The following is a 22,681-nucleotide window of genomic DNA, read 5'->3' as shown; positions in this document are numbered from 1 at the left end:
TACTCAGCTTCAGTAGTAGATAAGACAACACATACCTACTGCGAAAAGAATGTCTGGTTGGTTCGCAGTTAGGTATAGTAGACTCCCTATCGCACTTCGATAGTATTTCAAGTCTACTGGTTACCTTCTAAGTCTGAGTCAATTTTAATATTAGTAGCCATTGGTGTATTAATATTTTTTGAGTTTTCCATTCCAAATTTTCTAACTAATTCCTTAACATATTTAGTTTGATAAATATAAATTCCATCTTTGATTTGTTTAATTTGTAAACCTAAAAAGAAGTTAAGTTCACCTACCAGACTCATTTCAAATTCATTTTCCATTAGTTTGGTGAATTCTTTTAAAAATTTGGAGTTAGTTGATCCAAAAATTATATCGTCTACGTAAATTTGGGCTATAAAAATATCTTTTTCTAAGATTTTTACAAAAAGGGTTGGATCTATTTCACCTTGGTTGAACTCTTTTGATATTAGATAATTGGATTGACGTTCATACCAAGCCCTAGGTGCTTGTTTTAGTTCATATAGGGCCTTTTTTAGTCTAAAGACATGATTTGGTTGTTCTAAGTCCTCAAATCCTGGGGGTTGACCTACATATACCTCTTCTTTAATAAAGCCATTTAAAAATATGAATTTTACATCCATTTGATATAGCTTGAATCCCTTGTGTGCTGCATAGGCCAACAACATCCTAATGGATTCAAGTTTGGCTACAGGGGCATAGGTCTCATCATAGTCTAGCCCTTCTACTTGATTGAACCCTTTAGCTACTAACCTAGCTTTGTTTCTAACTATTTTTCCTTGATCATTTAATTTGTTTCTAAAAACCCATTTAGTATCAATTATGGTCTTGTTAATGGATTTAGGCACTAATTCCCAGACCTAATTTCTTTCAAATTGGGTCAACTCTTCTTGCATTGCTAAGGTCCAGTCTGGGTCTGGTAGGGCTTCATCTATAGTTTTGGGTTCAATTTTGGAAATAAGGTCTATGTGGCTTAGGTTCCTATAAGATGACCTAGTTCTGACTCCTTGAGTTGGGTCACCCAAAATTTGGTCAGATGGGTGATTGGTGCTTATTCTTGTTGGTCTTATACTTGAGTTAGTAATTGGTTCTTCAGATTCATTAAGTTCAGGCTGAATTTCATCATCATCTTTTGTATTTCTTGAGTTAATATTTTCTATATTATTATTTTCATTTATTATATTGGGTGGTTTATTTTCTTCATCAAATATTACATTTGTTGTTTCTTCAACTTTTAGGGTATTTTTGTTGTAAACTCTATATGCCCTACTGGTTGTTGAGTACCCTAAAAATGTTCCTAGGGTTGTTTTTGATGAAAATTTCCCTAAGTAGTCTTTAGTGTTTAAGATAAATACTTTACACCCAAATACTTTTAAATAGTTTAAGGTAGGAATTTTATTATAGTATATTTCATAGGGTGTTTTATATTGAAATTTGTTAATTAAAATCCTATTTTGTATATAACATGCTGTGTTAATTGCTTCAGCCCAGAATTGATTAGATAATTTGTATTCGTTTAACATGGTCCTAGCGACTTCTTATAGGATTCTGTTTTTACGTTCTATTAGACCATTTTGTTGAGGGGTCCTAGGGAAAGAATATTCATGCTTATATCCATTCATTTCACAAAGTTCAATAAAGTTATGATTTTCAAATTCTCCCCCATAGTCACTTCTAATTCTTTTTATCTGAGTATCTTTTTCATTTTCAATTAATTTGCAAAAAATTTTAAATACTTCAAAGGTTTCATCTTTAGTTTTGAAAAATTTTACCCAAGTAAATCTTGAGTAGTCATCGATTATTACTAAGTAATATTGATTTTTGCTTAGTGACTTGGCTCCATGTGAATCAAATAGGTCTAGATAAAGGAGCTCAAGTATTGAAGTTGTTCTGTTTAGGTTGGTTAATTTGTGGTTTGACTTGGTTTGTTTACCTTGTTGACAAGCATCGCAAGTTAAATGTTCAATAAATTTTTATTTGGGCAGACCTTTAACTAGACTATTTTGACTCATTTTTGAAATGAGTCTAGTATGAGTGTGACGCAGTCTCCTATGCCACAACTCAGTTTCCTCTTGTTGTGTTAATAAACACTCTAGTAAGGAAGTTGGTAGGTTTATGGTATAAATATTATTTTTCCTAAAACCCTTAAGTGTGATTTCAGGATTGTTGATATTCTTAATTCTACATCCAATTTTTGAAAATGTGACTAAATATCCTGAGTCACATAACTGGCTAATACTAAGTAAATTGAAGCTAAAATTTTCAACTAATAACACTTTTCAAATATAAAAATTAGAATTTAATTGGATATTACCTATTCCGATTACCTTAAGGGTTCTGTCGTTGCCGAACGCAACAGACCCTAGGTTCTTGAGTTTCAACTTGGTGAATTTCAGTCTATCTCCAGTCATGTGTTTGGAGCATCCACTATCTAGTATCCATTGATCCAAATCTTTATGATCCTACGTAAAGTATTTGATTTGAGTCAATTTACTGGATTTTAGAAGGTAGTTTGACTAAAATAAATTTAATTTTCCATCTCACCCAATCTAAATGATTCAAAACATGGTATCCCTATGGGTGATTGTGAGATGATATATTAAATTAGTTAAGGTTAACTTAATTAAATTGAATTTGTTTGAGTTTGATTGAATTAAATTGGATTTATTTTGATTAAATTAAATTTGATTAAATTTTGAATTTATTTTGATTAAACTGAATTTTATTAAATTAAATTGTATTTATTTTGATTAAATTAAATTTGATTAAATTGAATTTATTTTGATTAAAGTGAATTTTATTAAATTAAATTGTATTTATTTTGATTAAATTGAATTTGATTTTATTTTGATTAAACTGAATTTTATTAAATTAAATTGAATTTATTTTGATTAAATCAAATTTGATTAAATTGAAGTTTATTTGTTAGACTAAGTTCAACCTAAATCCATCTCACCCGATTCTAAGTTATCAATCAGGTAATATTAAGTAATTTCGTGAGATGGTTATTTTTAATTTAGGTTTTTTCTAAAGATTAATTTACATTTGAGTTAAACTTAGGTTTTCCAATTAGTCAATTAAATATGCATTTCAAATATTGGTTCCCAGGTCGTGGCGAGGCACTAGGCCTTCTTGGGTATGAGATCATCCACCACTTCCTAGACAGAACCGCTCAAAGAAATGGCATATTTAATTTTCTTTTTGAAATCCCTAGGTTTAACTAAACAAGTGTAAATTATGCCTAGGTCCTTAATCTATCCTACTATTCTAATCTAAACAAGCATATTAATAAGAAAGTAAATAAACAATCATAAAACAATTCTATTTATTTATTAAGATAGTTTTTCTATTGGCTTCCCCTGAATCATAGCCTCGATATGGTCTATCAAAGTAATGAACTTGATCCTTAGGGACCCAATATTGACCAAGTCCAACTTGATTGACCAAGTTGGACTTAGGTACCCATGCTTGGATTATCTTACTATTCGACCTGTTAATAAGCGATAAATAAGACCGATATTTCTTTTTAGCCTTATATCCTAGTCCGGATCGATTGTATACGGTCTTATGTTTTCCAAGAATCAAGTCAAGATTCTTGGAACCCAATGTAAACCGTTCTAATGCAACCTTCAAATCCTTGACTTGACTTTTCAGACTGGAATTCTCTTCCTCAAGTTTTTGGACTTGAGTTGAGGTTCCAGTCTGAACAGGGACGGGCAAGGATTCGGTATTAGTCACTTCTTTAAGGGATGTTACCTCCTTTAGAAGCGACTTGATCCGAACATTGGATTTTGCTAACTTATGCATTAAATAATTAATTAAATTATATAGATGATTTGTACTTACAGAGGGGGTTTGCCCTTCGGAAACAGATGCGGATCCATGACTTCTCTCGGACTCTACTTCCAATTCGTCCTCGCTTCCGGATTCGTTGACGTAGTCCCGGGTTGTCATTGTGAGAAAACTCGTCTGTTCGAGTTCTTCGTCGTCGGACTCTTCTGAGGATGACTCGTCCCAGGTTGCCTTCAGAGATTTCTTCCTTCTTGGCTTCTTTACATCTTTCTGATTTGGGCAGTTCACCTTGATGTGCCCCTTCTGATTGCATCCGTAGCACGTTACCTTGAACTTTACCTTTGGTTGGGCCTCCTTCGACTGAATTACCTTTTTAACATCCTTTTTGTTGAAGTCTTTCTTCTTTCTGTAGAGTTTCTTCACCAGGTTGGCGAGTTCGGTTGTGAGTTCATCGTCGTCATTAGAGTCTGATTCTTCTTCCGATTCTGGTTTGGTTCTGCGCTTTGTTTTTGCTTCCCTGGTTTTGTTTGTACCTACAACCAAAGCAACACCTTTCTCGGCCGGACGTGAGTTTACCTGTTCATGTAATTCAAACTCTACAAATAATTCATCTAACTTAATGGAAGAGAGATTCTTGGAAACCTTGTAAGCATCTACCATGGATGCCCACAAGGTATTCCTTTGACAAGCCTTTAAGGCATACCTCAAGATGTCCCGGTTCTCTACTTTTTGTCCGATTGCATGTAGACTGTTGAGTAGATCTTGTATCCGGCCATGAAGCTGGCTAGCCGTCTCACCTTCCTGCATTTTAATATTATACAATTTATTAAATAATAAATCCCTCTTACTTACCTTGGTGTCGGACGTTCCTTCGTGAAGCTCGATCAGCTTCTCCCAAAGTTCTTTGGCGCTTGTGAACAGATTGACGCGGTTCAGCTCCTCCTTCATCAGTTCGCATTAGAGGGTGCAGGTCGCTTTAGCGTTGGCTTCTACCTTTTTGATAAGGGTTGCGTCCCAGTTTTTGTACGGTAGTGGCTTGCCGACGTTGTCAGTTGATATTTCCAGCCCAGTTTTGACGATCACCCAGACTTCAAAGTGAGTCTGGAGATACGCCTCCATCCGACCCTTCCAGTAACCGAAATCATCTCCAGAAAAGAGCGGTGGGCGAGTAATAAGCTATGATTAGATACATTATTTTTGGGTTAATATGTGGTGTTCTTTATACATTTTCATATTTTAACCTTCAATTATAATTATATTTCCCAAACAAAGTCTTTATGAGTTTTGTGATGTTTTTTTCCTTTTAATGCATAATTTATTCCTCATTATGTGCATTTGGTTTTGTAGGGTACTAATGGACTCATGATTCAAGTGGAGACTTGGTTCACCCAACCAAATGAAGAAGTACAAAACCAAATTTGGGCTTAACCGAGCCTAGATTCCACCTGACTTCAATTGAGCCCGAGCCCAAGTCAGACCCCTAGCTGAACCAAACCCTAGGTATAAAGGCTGGAATTTGGCACGGTGAACAGTGAGCTTGTTCTACTATTCATCGTGCCAGTTTTATTGACGGCATGAACGCGGCTCCCTTCCTGCATCCAGATTTGTAATTCAGCTTGTCTTCATCGGCGTGGAGGTTCTCAGCTTCCAGCGGCCAGCTTCCGATCGTCATTCTTCATCAGCGAGTCGATTTCTAGGGAGGAGTACTGTAGCTGGAATCGCGTCTTCTTCCTCAGTTCTGGGGCGTTCCTCTGGGTTGAGTTCCCATTCCACTCCAGAGCTATCGGCGGCGTTCCTCCGGTGCTTCTGATCCATTTCCGACAACTCCCCATCCTTTGTGATTCTTCGTCCAGTTCGTGATTCCAGCACCAGTGAATCCTGTGTGCAACAGTGAACAACTTCAAAATCTGGAACTCGTTGAAGATTTGTGAGCTGATTCAGATGAATTTGAGTTCATTTTGAAGTTCGAGATAACCATTCCGACTTTTGTTGGAGAGTTCTCTGCAGATCCTTGTGCGATGGCAAGGAGAAGACAAATTTGATTTAAGATTTGAGTTGTAGGGATGTTAGGTTTCTTTACAGTTTGTTTCTTAGCTTAGATTTTCTTGTTCTTGCACTTTTGTTTCTAAATTCGATAGTTCATAGCTTAGATTTATTTGTAGCTTCATTTTCTACACGAATTTGTTCTTTGTAGTCCTTATCTTTTGTGTTCTGTTTTGTGTTCTACTTGGTTCGATAGTTTCTGCTGCAATTTTGTTTAATCCATTTATTTGTTGATAAGTAAGTTGTTAAATGAGTAATTAATTTCTAGTGTGCTTAGTTTGATGTAGTGTTGAGCTCTTGTTAAGTTTTTGATTTGCAATGAGTTAAACTGAGTTTTCTGCACTTCGGTTTTCATTAGGTAAATCCACTTAGCTAAGTATATTTAGGATTGCATTAATATCTGGTTGCTTAGAATTAAAACTCTAGTTTGCTTTGGTTGCATTTAGAATTCATAAGGTTTGGTTGTCGTAATTAGGTTGAATTCCATTTAGTGCAATTGTGTGTTAAATTTGTGAATTCCAGTTTGTTTTAAGTTAATTCTGCAGTAGGTAATGATTTTGTCAGCAAGCTCAATTCTGTTCTCATTTTACATTTTGATCCCAAACCACTTTTCAAAATTTGAAAACCCAAAAAGAGAGTGTTCCAAATCCGAGACAAACACATTGCTAGCATTATCCTTGAAAAATTTGACTCGACCCTTATACTAAAAACATTTTCTTGTGTAGTTGTGGGTTTTCGATCATAACATTAATTTGTGAGCGTATTTGTGACATACATTTTGGATTGCTACCAAATTTTTGTGTCGTTGCCGGGGAAAAGTTGTTAGAATTGTTTGTTTGTTTTGGATTGTGAATAATTTTCTTTTTCTTAGCTTTAGTTTCACTGATTTTATTGACTATCTATTGAATTTTGACTGTTGATTTTCATGCATGACTAGGTCTTCCTTTGCAACATTACTTGAACTTGACCTGGAGATTGATAGAACCTTTTAGGCTTTAAGGAGACAAGCGAGATCAGTAAGAACTCTTGAGAGCAGAATTTCAGATATGGATAATCAGATAACAGAAGGCAATCAAACTATGAAAGAGCTTGCAACTCTAGATGTGGCTTATAAGTACTCATGCATCACATATCCAGATTTGGCAGGAGATTTTGAACTCAAATCAGGAATTATTCATTTGCTCCCCAAATTTAAAGGGTTATCAAGAGAAGATCCCAACCTCCATCTACATGAATTCCATGTGGTTTGTTCGACCATGAAACCATAGGGGATTTCAGAAGAAGACATTAAGTTGAGGGCCTTTCCATTCTCTTTGACAGGAATAGCTAAAGACGGGTTATACTACCTCCCAGCTGGATACATCACAAGTTGGATTGATATGAAGAGAGCATTTTTGGAGAAAATTTGGAAAATTCACAGCAATTTGGAAGTAGAGCTCTTGGTACTAGGGTGGTTAATGAAACTCAATTGGTCTCAACTAAGCAACAAGAAATCAGGAATAATTTGTAAGAATTGACTTCTCTAGTGAAGCAAATGACATTACAAAATTCTTGTCACGTTTCAAATTTTTCTTTACCAATGATGAAATTGTGTGGAATTTGTTCAAGCCAAGATAACTCTTCAGATTTTTGTCCTAACTTACATCAAGATGAATCTGTTGCAGCAATATCAAGACCTCAATATCAATCACACAAATGTGATCCCAATTCTTCAACTTACAATCCGAGATGGAGGAATCACCCTAATTTGAGGTATGGGAACACATTTTATCAACAACCACCACAAGGATAGATTCATCAGCCATCATTCCAGTATCAACAAAATCAACACCATTTTCAGAGTCATCCAGCAATTCATTCTTAGCAATATCAACAGCTTCAGCAACCACAATTTCAGCAAATTTTCAGCCAAAATCAGCAATTTCAACCATTCCAGAATTTCCAGCACTCATATAATGTGATTCAGCCAACATTCCAGCACTTACAGAATCAACCAACAAGTTTCCAGCAGAATTAGCAACCTGTGCAGAATTTCCAGCAACCAAGTAATGCAAACCAACACCAATTTCAGCTTGCACTGCCATCTTCTACAAGCCCGAGATCACTACAATTTCAAAGCAATAACAGTAGCTCAAAAATAGAAGATTTGATGCAGCAAATGTTGCAACAGCAGCAACACCAGCAGAGGACTGATACAGCATTGCAAAATATTGAAAGGCAGATTGGGCAGCTGGCAAGTAACATTAATCAAATGCAGAGCCAAGGATCTGGGCAATTGCCTTCACAGCCCACTCCAAATCCTAAGGGAAATGTGAGTGCATTAACTCTTCGAGGTGGAAAAATAACTTCAGATCCAATTCAGAATTTACATCCTGGTTTACAGCAGAATTCTCCTTTGACAGTAGCAGATTCAACTGCACAAAAATTCTAGAATTTTCCAGCAAATCCAGGGCAGACAGATTCAGCACAGAATGAGATTACTGGAATTGATCATCAACATTTTAATCACCCTGCAACTTCAGAACTTACACAATTTAGTGGAGCAGATTTCGGATTGGAGTTTAATTAAACAGCAGCTAGCCATTCAGCTTCAAATCCAGCACAAAATCTGGACAAAAATTTTAACCAGCAAGGAGTCGAGCCTTCTATTTTGTTACCTTTCCCTCAAAGAAGTACACAACCAAGAAAAGAGATGGAGGAAGAAAAGGCTAGAGAGTATCAAGATTTGGTGAAATTAGTTAGCAAGGTTGAAGTGAATGTACCATTGCTAACCATGATCAAACAAATTTGAAAATATGCCAAATTCCTCAAGGATCTTTGTGTGCATAAAAATAAATTGAAGGGTAATGAATTGATTAGTATGGGGAAAAATATCTCAGCACTACTTCAGCCAGTTCCTCAGAAATGTGAAGATCCAGGAGTTTTCACGGTTCCTTGTGTTATAGGAGATTGTATTTTTGAGGATGCAATGTTAGATCTTGGAGCTTCTATTAATGTGATGCCTAAGTCAGTTTTTCAATTATTGAGAATTGGACCTCTGCAACCTACAGGTGTGGTGATTTAGTTAGCTAACCGAAGTCAAGCACACCCAACTGGAGTGATAGAAGATGTATTGGTAAAAGTGAGAGAGTTAATTTTCCCTGCAGATTTTTACATCTTAGATATGGAGGGTGACATGCTTGCAAACATATCTCCACTTATTCTTGGGCGTCCATTCTTGAAAACAGCTAGAACCAAGATTAATGTACATGTAGGAACTCTTTCCATGGAAATAGGAGACACAGTGTTTCGGTTTAGCATTTTTGAGGCCATGAAGCATCCAAGAGAGGATCATTCTATTCTTAGCTTGGACATCTCAGAGGAGCTGGATGGCATGGATTTCTTGTCAGATATTGATGGAGATTCGGATACTACTGATGTTGTTCAAGGTGATGAATTTGTTTCATTGTTGGAGGATGTCATAGATATAGGAGCAGATGTTAGTTCAGAATTATGCGTAGGGGATTGCTTAGGAGAAGCATTACCCCTAGAATCGCCCAGAGAAGAAGAATTATGTATAGGGGATTGCTTAGGAGAAGCTCTACCCCTGGGATCGCCTTCGGTTGACCAGATACAGGAGGAGTTGAAGCCATTACCTCAGCATTTGAAGTATGCCTATTTAGGAGAGAATTAGCAGCTACCTATCATCATAGCTCAGAATTTGAAACCAAATCAGCAGTAAAGATTGTTAGAGATTCTGAGATGGCATAGGAAAGTCATTGGATGGACTCTGGCAGATATTCCTGGGATCAGTCCTTCTATTTTCATGCACAGGATATATTTGGAGGAGGATGTGAAGCTAGTGAGATAGCCACAGAGACGACTTAACCCTTTGATCTTGGATGTGGTAAAGAAGGAGGTGACTAGACTCTTACAGGCCGGTATCATTTATCTGATTTCTGACAGTAAATGGGTAAGTCCTATCCATGTGGTTCCGAAGAAGTCAGGGGTGACGGTGGTAGCTAATGAAGAGAACGAACTGGTGCCCACAAGAGTAAATAATTCTTGGAGAGTATGTGTGGACTATAGGAAGCTGAACCAAGCAAATCGAAAGGACCATTATCCTCTGCCTTTTATTGATCAGATGTTGGAGAAACTGGCAGGTAAATCACATTATTGCTTCCTTAATGGTTACACTGGTTATTTTCATATTTGCATCGACCCGGAGGACCAGGAGAAGACTACTTTCAACTACCCTTTCGGTACATTCGCATATCGTCAGATGCCATTCGGACTATGCAACGCTCCAGGTACTTTTCAGCGATGCATGGTGAGTATTTTTGGTGATTTGTTAGAGCATTGCATGGAAGTATTCATGGATGATTTTTATGTTTATGGCTCATCTTTTGATGTATGTTTGGAAAACTTGTCTCGAGTTTTGAGTAGATGTATCGATATAGATTTGGTTTTAAATTTTGAAAAGTGTCATTTTATGGTAGAGCATGGCATTGTTTTAGGTCATATAGTCTCTAGGAAGGGCATTAAAGTAGATCCTGCTAAAGTTAGCGCTATATCTTCTTTATCTTACCCCGCATGCATGCGGGATGTTCGAGCTTTTCTTGGCCATGCAGGATTCTACAAAAGATTTATTAGGGACTTCAGTAAGATTGCTCTGCCATTATCTCAGTTGCTTCAGAAGGATGTTATGTTTCATTTTGATTAGAGGTGTATAGAGGCTTTTGACAGATTGAAGGAGGCTCTTACTTCAGCACCTATTATCAGACCCCCAGACTGGTCCTTACCTTTTGAGTCGATGTGTGATGCTTCAGACTATGCAGTGGGAGCAGTACTGGCACAGAGAGTAGATGGAGCACCACATGTTATTTGTTACGCATCTAAGACCTTAGACTCAGCTCAAGCAAACTACACCACGACAGAAAAAGAGCTTCTTTCTATTATTTTTGCTTTAGATAAGTTCATATCATATTTATTTTGTTCTCATGTGATTGTATTTTCTGATCATGCAGCTTTGAAATACCTCCTTAAGAAGCCTGATGCAAAGCCTAGGTTAATCAGATGGATGCTTCTACTTCAAGAATTCGACATAGAGATACATGATAGGAGCAGGAAGGAGAATTTGGTTGTAGATCACTTGAGCAGGATTGAAGGAGACTTGGATCGTACAACTATTGATGATGATTTCAGGGATGAGCAGCTTTTACAGTTGTATGGTGAGTCACCATGGATGCGGATCTAGTTAATTTCTTGGTAACACATGTTTATCCCAAAATTTTTTCAAAAGCTCAAAAAGATAAATTAAAAAGTCATTCAAAATTCTATGTTTGGGATGATCCTTATCTATGGAAATTTTGTAGTGATCAGATCATTAGAAGATGCATTCCTGATTATGGGTTTCAGTCTGTCCTTACTTTTTGTCATTCTTCTGAGTGTGGAGGACATTTTGGATCACAAAGAACTACTAGGAAAATTTTAGAATGTGGTTTGTACTGGCCTATCCTTTTTTGTGATGCTTATGCTTTTTATAGATCATGTGATAGGTGTCAACGAACTGGGAATATAGGACTTAGAAATGAAATACCTCAACAATTCATTTTATTTTGTGAAGGTTTTGATGTTTGAGGTATTGACTTTATGGGTCCATTTCCTGTCTCTTTTGGATTTGCATATATTTTATTGGCAGTTAATTATGTTTCCAAATGGGTGGAGGTTATTCCCACTCGGACTGATAACTCTTCTGTTGTTGTTAGTTTTGTCAGGTCTCACATATTTTGCAAGTTTGGAGTACCCAGGGCGATCATAAGTGATTAAGGGTCTCATTTTTGCAACAGACACATGAAAGCTTTGCTTCGTAAGTATGGGGTTACACACAAAGTTTCTACATCCTATCACCCTCAAACAAATGGGCAAGCGGAAGTGTCTAACAGGGAGGTAAAAGTAATTCTTGAAAAGACTGTGGGACCGGATAGAAAGGATTGGAGCAAAAGACTTGAAGATTCACTGTGGGCTTATAGGACTGCGTTCAAGACCCCTATAGGAATGTCTCCGTACAGGATTATGTATGGAAAAGCTTGTCATCTACCCGTGGAGATTGAGCATAGGGCGTATTGGGCAGTCAAAGCATGTAATTTTGATAGCAACATGGTTGGAGAAGAGAGGAAATTGCAACTTCAAGAACTTGAAGAGATTAGGTTGGAAGCTTATGAGAACTCACGGATTTATAAAGAAAAGATGAAAAGATTTCATGATAAACCAATTGATGTAAAGGAATTCCAAATTGGTGACAAAGTACTTTTATATCGATCTCGTCTCAAATTGATAAAAGGTAAGTTGAGATCTAGATGGGAAGGACCCTTTTGTGTTACTAACATTTTCTCTTATGGAGTGGTTGAGATTCAGGATATGTCTACTGGCCGAATTCTTAAAGTGAATGGGCATAGGCTTAAGAAGTTCCATGAAGGAGTTAATGGATTCGTGGTGGAGGAAATGGTCCATATTGATGCCATCTACCCGAGCTAAAGGGGAGTTTTACTCTATCTTTTGTTTCTTTGAAAATGAATAAATGTTAGGTGCTATTAGTTTTCTTATTTCTTTAGGTAAGCTTTCGGTTTAAATCTGAATTTTCTCTTTGCATTAATAATTTTTTAGTTTCATTAGTGGTTTTTATATTTGCATAGTTATTATTTCGGATTTTAGGTTTTATGTTCATGGTAGTTATCATTTCTTTGAGTTTGGTACTCTTTGTTTAGGAATAAATGGTACTTCCTCCTTTTGACAATTCTTTGTATCATTTTTAGAGATTTGGAAAGAAATGTTAAATTTGATTATCAAGTTTTAAAACTTTATGGCATGAATGAACTCTAGAATTGCATGAAGTTGATACTAGTATTGGATTCTTAATTGATGGAATGATATGATAACTTTTATCTACCTAGTGAGGGTTGAGGCTTTTTAAGTGATGCACTTGTAGCTTATTTCACTCTAGAACTTGTTTTAATCTGATTAATACCAATAGAGCAGTGTTGAGTCATTTTTATGAAATTTACTTCATTATCACATTGCCCTCACCTATTTTTGCTATTTTTCTTGTCATGAATCAGCACATCTTTATTCTTTTCTCTTGCCTTATTTCTTTGGATGTGGTTACATTGGATACTATGTGATGATTTCATTTTGACCGGGATGGACAAAAGATTGAGTGTGGGGGAGGTGCTTAGTTTTTGATTGAGTTTTTTTTTTTGGTGGAGAAAGTGAAGAGCATAGCTGGAATTTTGTATCAGTTTTGTATCAAATTCAGGATGCAAGATCCAGATGAGTGGGAGTTTAGTTGAAATTTAAGAAAATGCTTAAACAAATGGTATGCTACCTTTCATGGCACTTGCAAAACAAGAAAGGATAATTTCAGCATACATTTTGGACATAAATAAATGCCAGAACAGTGAGTTTTTGTAGCTACTGGGATTTGATCACAATGGGCTATAACGGAGAATTTAATTGGTGATTATTATTTCATCAATGAAGCACTTGAATAAAGTATAAATTTCTTTGAGAAGTTGAAGGAAAGGGCAGTAATTGATACTTTAAATGAGGTAAAATGCCAGAAACAGAATTCAGAAATAAATGGAAACAAGTGTGTGCAACTCTTTCATTATCAGCCTTGAAAATCTTGGGAATGAATTGAAATTCTTTAATTTCTAGCAGTAATTTGTGTTTACTTCATTTCCATTCTTTACAAATGGATGGACAAAATTCTGAAGTGTCAAATTGCTGGAATTCTGAATTTGCAGTAACTTTCTAATTGATGTCACTTGCTGAGACAATAAGGGAATTCAAGCTATCATTTGATTTAATGATTGTTAAGTTCTTTGGGAATAAATTGTTGAAACTTGAAGTGAGGAAGCAATAACATCAGATGAGGATATCAAGTTATCAAGCTGAAATTCAGAATTTTGAGAGATAAATGCAGAACTGTGAAATTCTGTGAAGTTGAAATTGAGAGCTGTTGGAGTGTCAAAAATTCAGAATTGACATTAAGGAAAGGAGAAGATTGAATGAAGATTTGTAACGTGAGATAACAAATGGAATGTTGGCATCAATAGCTTCTATCAAGATTCATTTCAATTACTAAAAAGTATGAAAGGGCAATGACAATTAATAGAACTTGAAAAGCTGAACTTTTTTGAATGAGGAGAATTAAACTGAATTTGATTCAATTCAAGAAATGGAATTTCTGATCTGAAAGGGAACAATGAAACAAGGGAATGTGGCTGAAATGACAGAAATGAACATAGAAGCAGTAATCCATGAGATGCAGAATTATGCAGAAATGAATTGGGTCTTTTGTGTCAATTTAGGAAGAGAATTGTCATGAGCTAGAACTACTGAAACATGGAAAGTTATAGGTTATGCATTGTGTAGGATCTTAAGAGACAAGATGAAGAAGTATGGAAATTTCTTGCCACCAAACAATGACATATTGATACAAAATCCAGAATTTGAGAAGGAACTGAAATCTGTATTTTACTGCACAAATGGAGTTCAAGAAAAATTTGGAATCAAGCTGCTAATTTAATATTGATAATGGTTATCCTTCCTCTCTAGAGTTTACAAAAATTTTAGATGAGAAATTGGATACCAAATAGGGAAGCAAAGCTGAAAACTAGAAATTGAACCAAATCTATAGATTGGGTCCTTAATTGTTATTGCAGCAGAGGGAAATGAAATTCAAGCTAAATTTTTCGTGCCAATATAGGGAAGGAATTAAGACTTTATGCCAGTCAAGTGTAGAAAAGAATTTTAAGAGGAAAGAAGTGTATATTTGCAAATGAAACTGAATTCTGATTGTAATGCAGACCAGTTTTGTGCCAAAGTTAATTTGCTAATTTGTGCCAAAACTTATTGTCATTCGAATCTGAAATGAATGGAACTTAAGCCATCTTGATTCATAACTTAATGAACTTTCTTTCGAGGTTTACTATCTAGGAAAACTTGGCTAAAATGAATTGAAACAGAATCAGCAAATTAAAGGGCATTTTTATATTTCTATAGTGCTAAAGCTATAAATTATCAGAATTTCAATGTTTTGATCAGAAATAGATGTAATTCAGAGCATGTGGTGAACCAAGTCAGAGAAACTATAGATTCGATGGGGAATTTGAAGAATCTGCAGCTAAGACTTTGCAGAACAAATTTTAGTTGCTAATTGAAACAAGAGGAAGAGAGATTGATTTTGTAAATTGAGGGGGTGAAGAAAAAATGTAAGGGCTATACAATCTGCACTGAAAATGTAGTGGGAATTAAAGGATGAGTGCAGATTGGAGTGCAGACAAAACCAAATCAGTAACAAGAAGCAGTGAAAAGATGAAATGCATAATTTCTTGCTTGGCCGAAATTAAACATCACATAGCATTCTAGTTCCATGTCTTCCACCCCAAGTTGAAACTTGTCTTCTTCTTTGCTTGATCAGAATTGATTCCTTCATTTACATCTAAATTCACTCTCCTTTCTAATGGTTGTAAATTTTCATGATTGTGCATCTTGATATCTGTGATGGAGGTAAGATTAGATGAGAAGCAAGCTTATGGTATTGGATTTTCTATGAGTAGCTTGAGTGATCTCCACCTTTGCAAGATTTGAGACTAGGATGAGAGCCACTTTAAATTACCTTGTGAGAACTAGAAATGCTATCATTTCCATTTTATTCATAATGGAAGAAATTTACTAAGTGGTAAACCAAGGTAAGAATAGAGATCATGAATGTGTGAGTTTATGAAACTTGATAATTACATGTAACTTCCTTTCACTTTCTTTTGGACCTGATCAAGAATAGTTAGGAGAAGGAGGTACCATCTTAGTTGTTATTTTAGTTGGCTTACTTGCACGAGGCGTGCAAGAATAAGTGTAGGGGATTTGATAAGCTATGATTAGATACATTATTTTTGGGTTAATATGTGGTGTTCTTTATACATTTGCATATTTTAACCTTCAATTATCAAAGTGAGTCTGGAGATACGCCTCCATCTGACCCTTCTAGTACCTGAAATCATCTCCGGAAAAGAGCAGTGGGCGAGCAGTGTTGAACCCTTCTTGGAAAGCCATTTTAGATCTAGCACAAGGAAAATGAATGAAAAGAATATCCCAGGACTTGATCCTGGATTAGCAGTGTGGTATAAAAATAAGAGTAAATTACTTTCTCGAGTGGTGTTGCACCAACTTCGAGAAAAGAGTATGATTACGAAAAAATAAGATTGGAAGACGGCAAGAATACCGATTCCGATCGACTCCGAAAAACTGAAATCACCACGAAAAGAATGCTTGATTGGTGGTTGCACCAAATTGAAGCTACCCTGCTCTAATACCAATTGTTGGATCGAGACCGCGCTAGAGGGGGGTGAATAGCGCTCGTGTCTTTCACTCGTTTCAGATTCATAAAACGATCGAGAATTAAGCACAGCAGAAATAAATAAACGACCACACATAGAAGACCAAGGTATTTACTTGGTTCGAAGCCTAGGGCGACTCCTACTCCAAGGCTCATGCTCTTTGATTGTTTACTTTGGGCAACAACTATATCGCGCAAAAGTTTACACAAGTATTACAACTTAATATTAATTAAAAAGTATACCGACAACAAGAATAGTAGATCCTGAAGCTCCGGGTCGTCGGGGACTTGTAACAACACTTTTTGGGCGTCTCTTGGGTAGCAAACAATGGCTAGATCACTTGTGAATTGATTTCTTGAACATACTATTCGAGACCCCTTATAAAGGTCATTGGAGGTGCCTCAAACCTCTTCCAAGGAGCCTCAATGTTGTCGAGTCAGCCGCATGGATGAGAATTGAAATCATCGTCACTGATCCTCTTGAAGGCGCCTCCATGCCAGTCCAAGGTGCCTCTAAGCAACGGTCCAAGGCGCCTCAGATTCCCTCAAGGCGCCTCCAGCTCCACTTCGCAGCCAACTTACCCCTTGCACCCGAGGCGCCTCCAAGCTCCATGGAGGTGCCTCGGATATTGTTCATCCGAGGGAAAACCTTGTTCTTTTGTACTTGCAAGACATGTTAGTCTCAAAACACAAACATATCCTGCAAAACAAAGTTAGGACATATAAATACATGAAGTGTTTGACAGTCTCCAGACTGTCCGGTTCTGACTTCAGATTTTCGACCGAAAACCCTAGGTCGAATCGACGCCTACCGTTCCCTCTTCCGGGGAACGCGTCCTCACCTACTCCACTCAGGAGAGCATACCTGATGTTAGTTCGGTCCTCCAGACCGACTGGACTTTTCGCCTAGGGTTACCACCCCCTAGGACCTAGGGTTACCACCCCCTAGGATTTTTCTCCATCTAGGGTTACCTCCCCCTAGGACCTAAGGTTACCCCCCCCCCCCTTAGGATTTCTCCTCCACCTAGGGTTATCACCCCTAGGATCTAGGGTTACTACCCCCTAGGGTTTTTCTCCACCTAGGGTTACCACCCCCTAGGATCTAGGGTTACCACCCCATAGGATTTTTCTTTTGCCTAACCATAGTTATCACTTTCCTGCAAACTTGTTTAAGCTCGTTAGATAACAATTAACCTTAACTTTGAATTCCTTTTTCCATTATCAAAACTAAGGTTTGATCGTCGGATGCTTCCCGCACCAACATTCTCTTCCTCAAGTTGTTGGACTTGAGTTGAGGTTCCATCTTGAGCTTGTTCAGTCAAAGAACTCAGGTTAGTCACCTGAGGGTTGTTACCTGCTTTTGGAGTGACTTGACTTAGATATTAGATTTGGCCAACTTTCTTAATAAGTATGAAATTAAATTTTGTAATTCATCTACTTGAGTACTAGCAACCAGAGAACTTACAATATTGTTTGGCCCTTCAGAAATGGATACGAATCCTTGGCTTCTTTCGGACTCGATTTCTGATTCAGCTCCAATTTCATACTCAGGCTTGGTTTTGGCAATGTAAGCTTGAACTGATAGAGCAAGGAAGCTCGCTTGTTCATGTTCTTCGTTGGAGTCTTCCAAGGATTCGGGCCATGTTGCTTTCAGAGCCTTCCTTATTTTTGGACATTCCGGCTTATAATGCCCTTTTATTACACCCATAGCAAATCACTTCTAATTTTGGCTTCGAGGTTTGATTCGCACCTGACTGCTTACTCATGGTCTTGTATTGGGTCACCTTTTTCTTCTTAAGTACATTCTGAACTAGTTTCATGAATTCGGCGGTAATTTCGTCTTCTTCTTCCGAGTCGGATTCACCTTTAGACTCGTGTTTGATTTGGTACTTCTCCCTAGACTCGTGTTTGATTTGGTCACCTTTGTCTTGCTTGTACCTACAATCAACTCAATATCTTTCTCAACTAGAAGTGCATTATTTTGTTAGTGAAGCTAAAATTTGGAAAACAACTCATCTAATCTAATTAAGGAAAGATCCTTAGATACCTTGTAAGCATATACAATTGATGCACATAATGTATTCCTTGAAAAAGCGTTTAACGTGTACCTTATTACATCGCGGTTCTCCACTTTCTGTCCGATCGCCTGGAGACTATTGAGCAAATCTTAGATTTGAACATGTAACTCACCGATTCACCATCCTACATTTTAATGTTATATAATTTATTAAAAATAAGGTCGTATTTACTTACTTTTGCATTGGAGGTGCCTTCGTGTAGTTCGATCAATTTTTTCTATAGATCCTTTGCACTTGAGAATGGGCTAATACAGTTCATCTCTTCTTTAGTTAGGCTGTATTGGAGAGTACATGTTGCTTTTGCATCCGCCTCGATCTTCCTCTTTGTTGGTGCATCCCACTTCTTGCAAGGGATAAGTACTCCATTTTTGGTGGGAAATATGAATCTAGTTTGGATTATGATCCACATTTTCACTAGCGTCTTCAAGTGGTACTCCATTCGTCCTTTCCAGTATCTGAAGTCCTCGCCAAAGAAAATGGGCGGACGTATGGTACTGTATCCTTCTTGATGGGACATTTTAGTGAAGATCTTGCAACGACAAAAATAATGAAAGTTATTCCAAGACTTAGTCTTTGATTAGTAGTACAGTATAAAAGAGAAAAGATAAAAAAAAACGGCTTGACTAGTGTTGCACCAATTTTGAGAAAAATTTGATAAATCAATAAATTTGTCAAGAGAAGTTATTAGCCCAATTTTGACTTATGGAAAAAATTTGAAAATGAAAAAAAAGGCATAAGAATTTATTTTTACCAAAAATAGATGAAAAAGCAATGAAAAAGAATACTGAAACGGTAGTTGTACCAATTCAGAGAGGCCACACTCTAATACCAATTGTAGTATCGTTGCTCAAGAGGGAGTGAATAGTGCTCGTGGAAGCATTTTCTGAGCAGCGCGCAAGAGAGAAACTTCTTTGAATTATTGTATACAAGGTATTAATCAAATCCTCCATTCATAGCCCACTCAGGGTGCCTGGAACCTCCCCTAGGCATCCCCATAGGGATAAGGTGGGGTGCTCTCATCAAAACTCAATCCAGAAAAAATCATCCACCTCCAAGCACCTGGGCCACCCCCGGGAGCCTTGACTATGATGTAGGTTGTCCAACCAGAGTGCGCTAGCTCATCGCTTGAGGGCACCTGGTCAATCTGATCTCAGGCACCTGGACAACTCCCGAGCTCCTGGACCACTTTTTCAGCCTTTGTTTTCCTGTAAAAAATAGTTAGTCCAGGTAATAGTATAAAGTAGAATAATTTTAACAGCCTTCGAACTATCCAGTCCTAACTTTGAGTTTCTCAGAAGCTCTAGATCGGACCAACGGTGGTTGTTCCCTATTCAAGGAACACGTCCTCACATACTCCTCTCAGGAGAGTTTACCTTTAGACCCATCCTCCAGACCGTTTGGACTTTTGCTCAACATCCGAGTCATCAAGACTTCATGTTGGACGTCCGATCCCCGACCCGTCTAGTCTTCCACTTGGTGTCCGTGACCCCGAGGATTTTCACCTAATATCCTTGACTCTAGGATTTCGCGCAACATCCTCGACTCGTGAAGACTTTGCCCAGTCCTCCAGACCAAGACTTAGTTTCCTAACCGCAACTAGGACTTTCCACCTGCCTAGCCTTAACTAGAGTTTTCCTTTGCCTAAGATCACTTAAGACTTTCCTGCACACTCAGTTTAACTTGTTAGAACAATAACACAGCTTAACTTTGAACCTTTGCCAATATCAAAAATACAAATTTGATTAACTGGTGCTTCTAGCACCAACAATCGATTTAGTATGTAGATATCAAGCAAATCCTAAAAGGGGTCACTAGAGAGCAATGAAAAGGAATTTTTAATATTTCAAAGGAACTGTAAACTTCTCTCTGTGTTATGGAGTAGGTGATTTATGATTTATGGGATATTCAGATGCCGATTGGGGATGCGATCTTGATAAACACAAATCAACATCATGTTTTAATTTCTTGCTCAATGGCGGAGCCATTTGCTAGAGTAGTAAGAAGAAAACTTGTGTTTCTCTATCTACGATGGAGGTTGAGTTTATTGCTTGCTCATTAGCAGTTCAATATGTTATAATGTATACTAAAAACCTAGCTTTTTGTATAAATATTTATTTTGAAATGAGAATCACATTGGTCAAATATCTGTATTTAGTTAAATGCAGTTGTCCATTTAATTTATATTGTAGATAACATGGTGTGTGGTGTCACACAGAAGATCATGTTACCAGTTTCTTATAAATTATAAATAGAAACTCACAACCAAGATGAATTGGGATAAACCATTGGAATGGTTGTAGTGTAATTTGATACTAATTTATCTTGACTATAAAATTACACTAATACACTATGTGTGTATAGAGCAGGATCATTTGAGGTTGTTCCTTTTATACTGACTGCATAAAAGAACAGAACCTCTGTTATTATGGATGTCCATACTCTTAATCCCGATATAATAACAAGCACATGTACTTAGTATTTTATCAAAGGGTGAGATTTATTCGTTAAATCAATAGGCTCGATAAGTTGGGAAATAATATTATTTATATGGTGTGTTGTTGATTATAGAAGGAAACTGTGTCTTATTTATTAGGATGATGATGTCCCCTTGAGGAGCTCATAAGGATTGTCATGTAAACCCTGCAGGTGGACTTAGTTCCGACATGATAATGAAGTTGAGTGGTACAACTCTTGGAGCTAGATGTTAATTAAGTGAGTTCTCAGTAACTCATTTAATTAATGGACATTTGATATCTTAAACATAGGGAGATTAACGCACTCATGATAAGAAGGAGCCCATAATGTAATATGAGATTGGTGCGGTAGTTCAATAATAACTCTTTAGTGGTATGAATTATTATTGATGAACTTGAGTTGGGTGTTCGGGTCGAACATAGGAAGATCAAGCTCATCAGGAGGCCAAAACTAATTTCTCCTCTAGGTTCCTGTTGTAGCCTCTATGTATAAAGCCTCGCATCCACCCAAGTCATCCTTATGGTTTGCCATATCCTTGCTTAGTGCCCAAGCAAGGGGGCAACCACCCCTTGCTTGGTGCCCAAGCAAGGGGCCGGCCAAGATGGATTTAAAAGTGAGTTTTTAATTTTTTAAATCTTTCTTTTTGTAGCCATCTACAATGTTTTAAAAGAGATATTTTAAATTTTAAAAACTTTTCTTTTTTGAAGTCATCCACATGGTTTTAAAAGAGAATTTTAAATTTAAAAAATCTTTCCTTTTATAGCCATCGACAATGGTTTAAAAGAGAGATTTTATTTTTGTTAAAACTTTCCTTTTTTGTAACAATGATTTAAAAGAGAGGTTTTAATTTTAAAACTATTTCCTTTTTGTAGCCATCTACAATGTTTAAAAGAGGGATTTTTAATTTTAAAATTTTCCTTTTGCAGTTATCCACAATAGGAAATTTAAAAGAGAGATTTTAATTGTTGTTAAAATCTTTCTTTTTTAGCCATTACCAAGGATCATAAAAGAGGATAGATGGTGCCTTAGAGGTAATAATCAACTACACAATTTCTATTCCTCTTCTATTTTCCTTGTGGCCGGGCCCCCTCATATTCTTATTATCCCCTTACTTTCTCACCTAAGGCTGGCGGCATCAAGAGGCTTCAACCATCTTGTGGGCGGCGGGTTGCAAGGAAGAAAGAAGAACAAGAGGTGGTGCTCCTAGCTTTGATCCCTTGGTGGTCGAAAGTCTTGGAAGAAAGAAGGACTTGGGTGGTTTTTGTGTCTTGGTAGATCGTCGCCCGCACGACGTCCAAGAGGAGGAGAGGAATACAGCAGAAGATCAAGAGGTCTTTAAGTTACAAAGAAAGATATAACTAGTTAATTGTTTCCGCTGTGTACTAATTTATTTTTCCTTTGTATGGATCCTGAAGTACCAACACAAGAGGCTAGCGATCTTGTGCTTTGATTGAGGTCTCTGTAGTTTAACCTAAGGTTACTGTAAGGAGTTTAAATATTCAATTTCTTTGAAAGGCTTTAACTAGGAAGTGATGGATGATCCCATACCCAAGAAGGTCGAGTGCCTCGCCCACGACCTGGAAGTCAATCCTTGAAATAGATATTTAATCAACTTCTGTAATATGGTTTAACTTCTGATGAACATATGAGTTAAACTTGGATTAATAATGTTAAGTTTCATTTGCAATCCAAGTTTAACTTCTAAAAAGCACATGGGTTGCTAGGAAAAGTTCTGTGTTGTATAAATTTTTGTACAGGGAAAACAGAACGAAATTCCGAGTAGCACCAACACAATAGAGTGTTTGGCTCTAAAGATTGTTAGATGACTTATGGATTGTAGTTGATAGTGGAAGACCAGTAATAATTTATTGTGATAATCAGACCATTATCGCTT

This window comes from Zingiber officinale, chromosome 4B (assembly GCF_018446385.1).
Source record: "Zingiber officinale cultivar Zhangliang chromosome 4B, Zo_v1.1, whole genome shotgun sequence".
Taxonomy (NCBI): Eukaryota; Viridiplantae; Streptophyta; class Magnoliopsida; order Zingiberales; family Zingiberaceae; genus Zingiber; species Zingiber officinale.
The sequence above is the reverse complement of the archived record's forward strand: the minus strand, read 5'-3'. Positions refer to the sequence as shown.